The sequence below is a fragment of the Varroa destructor genome, unplaced genomic scaffold, assembly GCF_002443255.2.
Source record: "Varroa destructor unplaced genomic scaffold, Vdes_3.0 BEIS01000006.1, whole genome shotgun sequence".
NCBI classification, from domain to species: domain Eukaryota; kingdom Metazoa; phylum Arthropoda; class Arachnida; order Mesostigmata; family Varroidae; genus Varroa; species Varroa destructor.
Window position 1 is genome coordinate 31,361,030 of NW_019211459.1, and position 11,122 is coordinate 31,372,151.

The window sequence follows — 11,122 nt, forward strand, 5'->3', positions numbered from 1 at the left end:
GAGAAGGCTAAAATGGGTTCAGTCATTTAGGTAATTAAAAATTGTTTGCGATCTTGCCTTCCAATTGTGCACCACGGAAAACGTTCTTAAGAAAAGACTCAATTCAACATAATATTAAAGTGTCCTATGATGGAATGAAATCTCCATTTCAGGACTGATACCTGTGAGATTTTCCTTGTTAATGTAGAGTATAGTTACTGATTTATATTTAACATATCGAAGAAATAACACGACGTTTCCGCACGGACAGGTATATTCTAAATTGGATGGCGAAGAGAACAGATGAAAATTTTGTCAGCTGCAATCGAGCAGGACCTGCCACCCAAATGGGTCGGCGCGAAAGGTGCTTTCACACTTGAGCAAGCCCCATCGTCTCAGTTATGGGCACAGGTGCAGGAGTGGATGCTTAAAGGTATCTGGTAGGATAGGTTTTCCAACTCGCCGGTATCTCAATGGTGAGCACTGTCACGCGACTTAAACGCCTGAAGGAGGAAGCTGGGTAAACGCCATTTTTCCCACTTGCGACCGCGCCTCATCTCGGCCTCTTTTCGGTTTGGCGAACTCATTGAGAAGGAATCAGACAGGAAATAGTAGCAACGAGCTAAGGGATTGTTTCACTTAGAGATGTCAGCTCTTTGCAGTCTTCTGCTCGAAAGACCATTTCGATTTTTGTATCCGCAATGCACACCTATATAAGGATGACCCCTTATCATTTCGAGCCTATCCTATGCCACCTGACTGATACACAAGAATCACTTCATCTGTGTCGAAAGATACCCTTTCTAAATACGCGCATAAGTCCAGTACAGGTCCAGTGCCGACATTTCGCTCAGTGCAGGAAATTTTATTAATAGATTAGAGGTAATTCAAACTTTTCTGTTGTTTGAGCTTGTCTTTCTACGGTAATCGCACATCAAGTTAGGGCCTGGCCTTCTTTGAAAATTTTTTGTCGCAGACATGAATAAACTGACTTAAAAGTTACCACACAGAACGTGTATGTTTTGAAAAACACACATACATTTTTAGGCGCGAACGCTATTCATGTGGGGACCTCTTGGTACCTATATCTACATAGTACATAGCTGTAAGTACAAATCTGTAAAGTTATACACGAAAACATTTCTCGTCTTTTACGTCTGACACTTGAGTCGTTGGACAGCATTACTTCGGACAAAACGAAAGTGTTTACACTCGGGATCGAATCTGGACCCCAAGTCTTCCTGAGTTTAGCAGACAAACATGTCGCCCACTGCGCTAATGTACGCACTGTAAGAACCTACATACAGCGCCGCAGATTAGGTTTATACAAGGAGGATAAAAATGGTTTGGATTTTTAATTAGTGTTTAAATATTTGATTTGAAAACAAGGTTAGTTATTACTTCTTAGGTTAGGTGGGCACGCGCAGTAACGTATTGTAGCTGGAAAACAGAACAGCTGGATATGGCAATAGGATACCTGAATCGGTGCAACAGAAGTTCTAGCGAACTACGATGAAGTAACTGCAACCGGAGGGGTCCGCACTCCAACTTTAAGTCAAACTGAGTACAACGAATTTCTGGAGGATGGTAACAGTATAGCTACCGTGCGGTCGCGGAGTCACAGGGTCAAGACGATTCACTGGCTATAGAAAATAATAATATACTGACTAAATCAGGGTTCCGAAGTAATTGTAGGAGGCTGATGTAACAGGCGAAACGCGATCGTAAAGTTAGTAGAATGAGTACAACTCAAAATAAATAAGTTATTATCCAAATAGGATGATGAAATAACAGAATACTGGGGTTATTGAAACGCAATTCATTGCAAGAAGGTAACGGAATTAGCGCAGTAGGGTAACTATAGTGATTCAATGGGAGAGGACTAAGTTTCAAGGTATTTCTAGCCACTGCTGCAATAATTTTAACTTAATCTTGTAAGTTCGTTGGTATTATATAGCCATATAACGATTGGCAGTCACAGGGGAAGTATAAATGTCTCTCCCATACCCAGTCGTCGTCTACGCTCCGTCTACCAGAACAGGTCAATAAACTGTTTGAGGTAATAAGGCCGGTTAACTATTTACGGCTTCTCATCGGGGAACAGGGCTCTCGCGGCTAAAAAAGCACTTGTATGCTGCAATAGATTGTTAGGGCTGTGCTCATATACCGCGTGTTTCAAAAATATGCCAAAGTAACGATATTTTGATTAAATAAGCGGCACGTGCACGTGCAACATCGACTTAGAGCAAATCAATTAAGAACTAAATAGTAATAGGTACGCATAGAGACGCATTTTATATTAGTTACACTTGATCATATATAGAATTAGGTACACAAACCAGTACGCATTGGGAACAATGGCGTACTAGTTTGTGAGATGGCATTTGGTACAATCCTAACGCCAATAGTATTAGCAAGATCTTTTCCAAGAAGAACCTTTCCATAGAATCGATAATTCGTCTTATGAAGGTAACTAATTAATTGCTTTTTGTTCTAAACCAAAGATTTATTCGGCCAATTATTATAGCTTGTTTTTGATCCACTTACTTTTGTATAAAACGGAACGATCGAGTTTTGCCTACATGCGCATGTCTCGATTTTGTAAATTGGACGTTTTTTTCGCAATTATCTCTATAACTTAAATACAAGTTTCGGCATATGACGCCAAACGGATATATTGCCCCTTCTTGATATTATCGTAAATGAGTAGTTTTTTTTTCCCTTCAGATATTCCATGATCTTCTTTGATTGCGTTGACTCTCAATGCGATATCGGTGCTTATTCTGCTATGATGTTAACCTTGACGATTGATAGTTGCACTAGTGAAAAAAGCAGCCTCTGTAAGCCCGTTGTCGCTTCTCATCGGTGTCAGTGGTAACAATCATAACCGAAGCACAGGCATCGTTAATCCGAAGAAGGCTCGAAAAGAAGTCCGATAGAGAAACTGCCATTTCAGGTGCCTTCACAATGTGTTTCTATGTAGGTATTGACATCTGTGGAGAAATCCGGATCTGCGATCTCCAAACAATGCCATAACTGTATATAACAACTCGAGTTCTTTCGCGTAATGTAATACCTTCAAGTCGCTGACTAATTTAACTTCTGAGTGACCGTACAAGTCTTAGGCGCGTCGTTCATAGTATTAGGGGATTTTTCAATTACGTCCTAATATTTTGAGGATCACAACTCAGACCTCATAGTAGGGCCGTTATCAGGGCTGATATAATAGCTTGACGAGGGTCTCGCTGAACTATCATGCGAAAGCTCACTTTGAAGCGGTTTGGTAAAAAAATGTTAATAATTGGTATTTTAATGAATAATTTAGATCCATTTGGTATCCATATTCCGATAAAATAGTTCGTATGAAAATATTGCAAGTTGTAACTTCTGTCTAAGTTGCTTTAAGTCAATACCACCATCGAGATATGCCACACATGTGTGAGTGGAGAAAGAAAACTCGACGCTTTGTTATGGTAGGCTGTCAACCATGTAGACAAATAATGGTACGCCGACATGGCGTACTTAAGTGTAATCAAATGATTCCGTCGACCCTAACTTCTCGAGCAAGTCGACCCGCCTTCGCTGTTGCACATTCAAGAACAAAGCCTTCCGTATTGCCATTCATTGACTAACACAAGTTGTGGGCAAAGGAGCAATAGTTTGGCCACAATCAAATGACTGAGCGATCTGTCAAAAGAACTCACATGGACTTGCCGCTCCTGCACGCTAACCCACTAATTCCGAGGGGGGTTCTCCCCGTGCTCCCTATCGAATACGACCAGCTCTTGTGGTGATACAAAACGAAGAAATCTCTTCTAAAAGCTGACAACGAATGCACTCATATGTGACTAGAATTATTCGTAGGTACTCAACTAATCGCAAGATTGTAGCTCTAGCTAGACTGAATGCATTGTACGTGAGTCGTGTCCGGGACTATTATGCAGACCCATCGCCAAACCTTCCTCGACGGTTTGGTAATGACGCAGTCTTAACTACTGTTCTCTATGGGAAAGCGAGCTAGAGCTGGAGACTGGGTTGTCCAGCTAAAGCACAAAAAGATTCGAGGCAGCCGCGTGGGTGCCGAGAGGTGGATGAAGGACGAAATGAATGAATACACCATAGCCCACAGGAGACGGACAGAGGAAGGCAGGAGGCCGTCGTATTTACGCAGGGACACTTTTCGCCTCAAACAGGGAAGTGACGAGGGTCAATGGATTTCAATGAAGGCTGCTGACTCGGGGCTCGCTACGTACCAAAAAGTATAACGGAGAGAGGTGTCATTTGAGCCCTCAAAAGCTACGAGGTGTTTCCTTCCTGACAGTGCCGCTGATGTTGTCTCCCTACACTAGCAACACCTATGGCCAGGCACGATAGATTGTGGTGAAATACCGTGAGCCTGTTCGAAGGGCCACGATAGCGATATCACAATACTTTAAGAGTTGCTGCAGCCTGATGTAGAGAAATAGTACTGCTTGTCTTTGTCGTGCGTCCCACAGGTGCACGGACCTACAACTTCGATCGCGGTGTCTTGTAGCTCTCAGAACTCGAAAATGAATGGCGACTAACGGGCAGGCACAAAATCACCCAGAATCCAGCTAGCACAAACAAAAACATGAACCTAAATAGAGGCTGATCATATTTACGATAAGAGAGATGTTTAATGACTCTGAAAGAATGGGAATTCTGGTAAAGCAATGGTTGCTAAACGATTAAAAGTAAGCACGTAGCTAATAACTCTGTATGTAAACAAGTAATGTAGAAATGTAGATCAGGATTCTGAGAAAGAAATCTGTGCAAGAAGCTAGCCAGTTTAATAATAATAGTATTTACAGGATTGGTCACGTAAAGGACAGTGTATGGCAATTTTGAGAAGTGAATTCGAAAATAAATGACAGACCGTGAACGACAGATTCCAGCATGAACATTTTCATGTGGTCGCGTATGTCGACAGAGACTGTTTTTGTTTTTTTTTTGTTGAAAAGCTACTCCTTCCATGCCAATTTCAGACTGTGTTATATTATCGCGGGCTTTTCTAGCTGAAAGCAGACCGAACTCTTAGCTGAAATTTACTCCTCACTAGCCTTCAAAAGCCGTCTCAGTAGTCAGTGTAAGACGTGTTTACACTACCGCTCAGGCACGCGGGCAAATTCGAGGCGGATTCATTCTGAAAAGTCATGTCGAAACACCTGCTATGCAGGCCTCGCCGTACGTCGGCAACTTACACCGTACAATATCAGAAAGTTAAACACGACGAGAGTCCCTTTAGTACCTGTTATGCAACGCGGCAGTGTTAACTAAGGATTCGCGCTGTGAATCGTGTTCTGTTTATAAACCATATATACAGTTGAATGTAGCTGATATTGCTAGCCCACTCGGAAAAGTAGTCCGCTCTCGCTCCTACTACCTAAACCGCCGTAAGTAAATGTGATTATAATCAACTTGTGACTCATAAATAAGGCTTAATTTTATATATTTGCGGACAGATTCGAGCTACACATTATTTTTGAGTCGGTCCTTTTGGCTGACCTTCGAACGGAACGGCTGTCACATCCTCCACCTTATGCTTCGCTGCGATTGGTGACAGCGTTAGCAAGCGCACAAGGCAAACGCAAGATCGGATCTATCCGTGCTGACTCTGGTTAATTGGGGCAAAGACCTAGCACGTACAAAACGCTATTTCTATGGAACTCCACAATTTGATCCAGGCACGACGTGTGCTGCAATATAGTGGGAACCTACTTTTGATATCGGTTGATCGAAAGAAGCGGCATTAAATTAGGTAGCGATGATATTTGCTTCAATGCTCTGCCTGCATCTTCATCTCCGCTAGCTGCTTACTAAGGAAGTTCGTTGTTGGGAAATATCAAATTTTCAAAAGTGTTCATTGAACATGACTTATTATGCTCTTCACCAAAGAAGAATATGACAAAGGTTTCTATTGAAGGCCTCGAAGACGGAACGTGATTTTTCAATGCTTTCTTATGACGAAAACAACTGAGAGTTTACACTCTTACCAGGCTTCCCGACTATACTCTAGATCATTCGTCAACAGATGTTCTTTTCTCTCCAATAGGACAACAAAGGTAACTACATTTAAACGTGTGTTGAGATTAGGTAATTTTTTTCACTGGGCTCACATCGTTAAACTATAGCTTGGCTGGCTACCTAGCGAAGAATAATCAAACTTTGCAGGCAAAATTCGATGTGTATCGTTTAATTAAAATGGTTGTAAACATTTATCCTATCATATCACGCAGCGTTGAAAGATAAATAAGGTCGCTAATAATCGGGGTAGAAGCTGCTAATTTATTCAGATGCTAACATTAGGTATTGATACATGCATGGTTCATATAGTTGAACATCTATGCTATATTTTTAGCAGATACACAATCCTATCGACCTTTAAATGGTACCTTAAGAAAGGTAGCAAAAGTATTCGAGCTGTTCTTACTGATGTGACGCACTGCAATGATGGCGTTGTTGCTACCGTACGGTTTGGTCTTATTCGTTGTTGAAGAGCTATCGATGAAGGTCGGTAGCCTCTGTTGCCCGCATCGTTCTGCCCCTATATTAACTTTATCCTGAGTTTGCCCTGGCCAAGATACCACTCGTTTATACGTTCGCATCCAGTTTGTTATGTTTATTTATGGAGACTGTCACGGCATCTCCGCATCACTCGACGCCAAACGCCCTCACAACCACAACCCTGCCTACCGGTCGTACGCGCTCTAACACAGACAGCCAAAACCCGTAGACTAACTACCGGTACAAGTTTCAAATACGCCCCTGCAGACAGCCGAACTAGTGCTTTGTCACTGTATGCGTTCAGTGTCGAATATTGGCATCGCTAGTCAGGGACAATAGGTAGATAAGGCGTCATTGGTGGAAGTTCGATCGTCGACAGCTTTAAGCGATGCTTTCACGCAGGTGAATTGGCCTTCATATGGCAGCCTCTTTCACATCGAAATACCCCCCAACACGCAAAAACTAGAAACGGTGGCCACGGTCAGAGGGAGTAGGTCGGGAGCGAAGAGGGCTACTAGCGCGTCCATCACCACAAGCCAATCCGAAGCCACTCGCCTCCTCGCACGAAGTCCAATAGACGGATCTCGCGAGTTGACGGTTCCTCGACGCTGGAGGAAGTGAGACACTCATTTAAAAAAAAAGTGGCACCACGATAGGCCAGGTCTAGCAGAGCTTGTTGGAACGTTCACAGGTTCTGAATGGAGTGCATGGCCCCTGTGGAGCTCGCCGATGGGGTATGGCGGAAAATCGGGGAACAGTAGCACTGTCGACCGTGCATAGTCAGTCAGTCAGTCAGCCAGCAAACTTGTGTGGCCTTTGTGACGTGGCCATGGAACTATCACAGATGAACCTAAGCAGTATGTAAGTGAGGTTTGAGGGCGATACCCGAGGGACAATACAGTGTGGAGGCAATAATCGTGGGATGCGGCAAGTGTGGTGTAAAGCCTTTCGACCTCAATTCGATGAAGTTCGATCGGTTACCGCTGGACTCGGTCGACTGTCTACCAGCCGCGTAGTCGACGTTTCTAGTTTCCTGAGATACAGAGAGATTGGAATGACGTATGGCTGTCCATTTATCTATGCGTAGGCAGTCACGTGCGAGATAATGAGGCAAAAATCCTTGCTTGTTCGTTGGTGAAGTGAAATTACTTCATCTGGACTGAAACAATAATAATAAGGAAACATATTTTTCTGAAGACTATTCATTAAGCACAGGATCCTGTCAGTGGTTAGCGCGGCTGCAACTTGTCAAACTCGAATGTGAAGAATATTTATCGCAAAAGAAGACTCACGCGTCTTTACAAATAACTTAAAACGTTATTAGTTTACTGAAAAAGCTTGGATCAGTAAAATTCAAGTATTCGATTTCTTTGTACGGACCTCGCCGTGAAAATCCATCCGTTAAATCTTCATTGCTTATGTCGTTGCTTCGTGATTCAGTAAAAACAATCTTCATGCCCCCGCGGATCTTGCATATTTCTAGGATAAGCGAAGGAACTGACAGAGATTGTAGCTATTTCGATAAACATTGGAAATTCTACGTTGTAGCCTAACCGGAATGATAGTATTGAAATTGGCTATCACGGATTGGGTAGCCTTTGCTTGTTTCAATCGAAAATATCGATAGAGCAGCTGTGGGTCGCTTTCGGCTTTAACGGACATCCTAGAAATCCTGCCTGTTTTCGGTTCCTTAGTAACATCTGATAGCGTATTGTCTCTTGGTTGTAATTACGATATCTGCTGTCGTGATCGTAGTTATTTTAAAGGAGGCGGGACATACAATTGGCAAAGAACACATTAATGTTCTGTGAATTCAAATTGATACCGGAGTTTGTCAGTATGGTCTATCGAATGTAGCTTTGTTTTCTACCATTATACCAATACTGAGTGTGTCCCAGATGTAATAGGACGCATAGAGCACTACTCTAGATCGTAGTCGATTTTGTTTTGTGTTAATTCATTATCAGTAAAGTCTTTAGCTGGACAAAGGTCCCTGTCCTGTTCTCTTCTCTTCAGCCCGTGTCGACCTATTCACAAACCTAACCGTACTTTCTGGTTTGTCAATAATAATTACTACTCTTATTCAATATATGAATGTCCCTGTTTTCATGATGTTATCAGATCATCAAATGGTTGAATTTTTCCTAAACTAGAACAGACATGTAGTGATGGGATATGTTCTAGAAAAGTACTAAATGGGAAGAGGAGTGTAATGTAGTTCGGTGGCGTACATCTCATTCTTACACGCTACTTAATACACGTAGAGATGTAGACGAGAACTTTTCGTCACGTTTTTGCTCTTCTTTTTTAAAATTAGCCAGTAATATATAGAAGCAATGTGCTGAATATGGCAATGCTCATCGCTGCTAGCACGAACCATAAAAGTTCCCCGCAGTAACAAGCCTCGCGAATGCACGTAAACTACTAAAAATTACCAAAAAATACGCAAAAAAAGCCCAGGTATCGCAAAGGGCCGCTGAATGCCAGAAGTTAGAGTCTTAGCCACCACATAAACAATATCGTTTTGGAGATTTTTTTTTTGGCAATGCTTGACTTTTATCTAGATTTATGCGAAAGTTCCAATGTGTAGGTATAAGGCCTGAGGTAGGGCGGTCGTCTTTGAGAAAATACTAAAACAACGTTTAACAATTTAAATTTATAAAGCAAGTGTGAGAGGAAAGAAGATAAATTATCTTAAGAGCATAAGTTGAGATATAGAGACAATAGAGTTCGGATAGAGCCTCGGATAGCGAGCCGAATTGCTTCAAGATATTTTCAGTATATTGTATCTCGTACACCATTGGTGCAGGTGTGAGCTTTCTAATGCTGTTCATTATATTTTGTATACTGTAGAAGTAGTTCTCCTTTGAAATTGATCCAAAAAAACGTAAATTGCGCCAAAATACATTTCGAAGTTAACCAAAACGTACCAATAATATCAGCCAAGCTTCTTGAATTGATATTCTGCCTAGCACCTTTTTCGAAGGTGCTATTGCTTAGAACGCGTTACATGAGTTCGGCTACCTATTTCTGTTCGCAGAAGTATTTCGAATTCTGTTTACGTGCCTAAATGTTTAGTGTACGCGTTAGTTGTTAGAACGAGTGAACGAACAAGGAAAAGCGGAGATCAATCGACGACGAAAACACGGAACCTCTCATTTTCAAAGAGTTAATGACTTTAACGCCTGATTATATAGACATATATGGAGCTTTTTATAATAAGGCAATTGTGTCTGGTAAATACGATTACGCGGACTTGTCTCACCGAGTTGATTTGTTCGGCGCTCTGCGACACGGACCATCCTTTCGTCCGTGAACGGGTAGATGCTTCGACAAATACTGGTAAACGTATTAAAAGGCTGAGAGTACATTTGTCTCGAAGATTTGGAAGAACTTAAAAGACAGCTGAGTATTACAGATTCGATCCATGGAAAAGGAGATTACGCTATTATTTATGCTGGGCAAATCGGAACCTTTTCTTATAAAAAAAAAAAAAATATCAGAATAACAAAAAAAAACATAGTTTTTCTAGAGTGGATTTCCCAGGCACAATAATTTGTCCAAGTTAAAATCTAAAAGATATCACGGAAGTCGGCCTTTGTGAAAGTCTTAGAAATGTATAGTGAAAATAGATCTTACGAAATGCGTTTGGTTCACGATTGTTACCTTTACTGTGGCAAATGACTTCTACATAAACTATTGAAAAATGCCCAGACGTATTTTTTTACGGACAGGGCATCCCCCTAGTATTCTCAAACGGTGCTGTCACATTACTATAAAAACTCGCTGTAAATAGACCACAGGTCACGTTGAAATGCCCAGGAAAGTCTATCTACGCGTTATATACCCACAAATATTTATCTAGACTTGACTGGCGTTTTAGTATACCCCGCAGAGTCTTCATATTCAGTATAGTATGCAGGTAAGATCATATATGAAAAAGGGTTTCTTTTTGGTAGCTACCATTTGATGGAATACGTAGAACTGATAATAAGAGCCATAGTAGGTGACCAAAACTACAGAGCCCCTAATTCATTTACCTAGTAAATCCACATTAAAATAATGACTATTGTTCATTCAGAAGTTACTATATCAAGTCGGTTAACTTTCTATAAATGTATTTGATTACACTATATCGCTTTGGGTATTACTAATAGGAACTGAACGCGAATCTAACCCCAGTATTAAGGGCCTTCATTTAATTCAGCCTATTAGTTATACTTACATCTAATTCCGATGCAAAACCCAGTTTTTTGAGATCAATATTCCCAGATGTTGACTTACTTCAATGCACATAGACCGTACTTCGCAGCAGCATTGAATGGGCACGATTACTCGGGCAATTTGCAAGCGATTGAATCTACCTTCCCAATGGAGCTATTTATTACTGAATTTAAGATCCGCGATTAAGAAGAGGGCTATCAGTATAAATGGACTATAATGTGTTTTATCGCAGGCATATTAGAGGTTTACTTTATTGGTGTGCGGTTTCTATTCACATAGCCTTTTCCATTCGCTCATTTTCAGCTAACGTAGTTTTCTAACGCTAGGGCTCGCCTACGCCTCAAAAGCAAAGAATTGCCAATGTCAATCGGCTATCCTGGCTAACGACAAACTC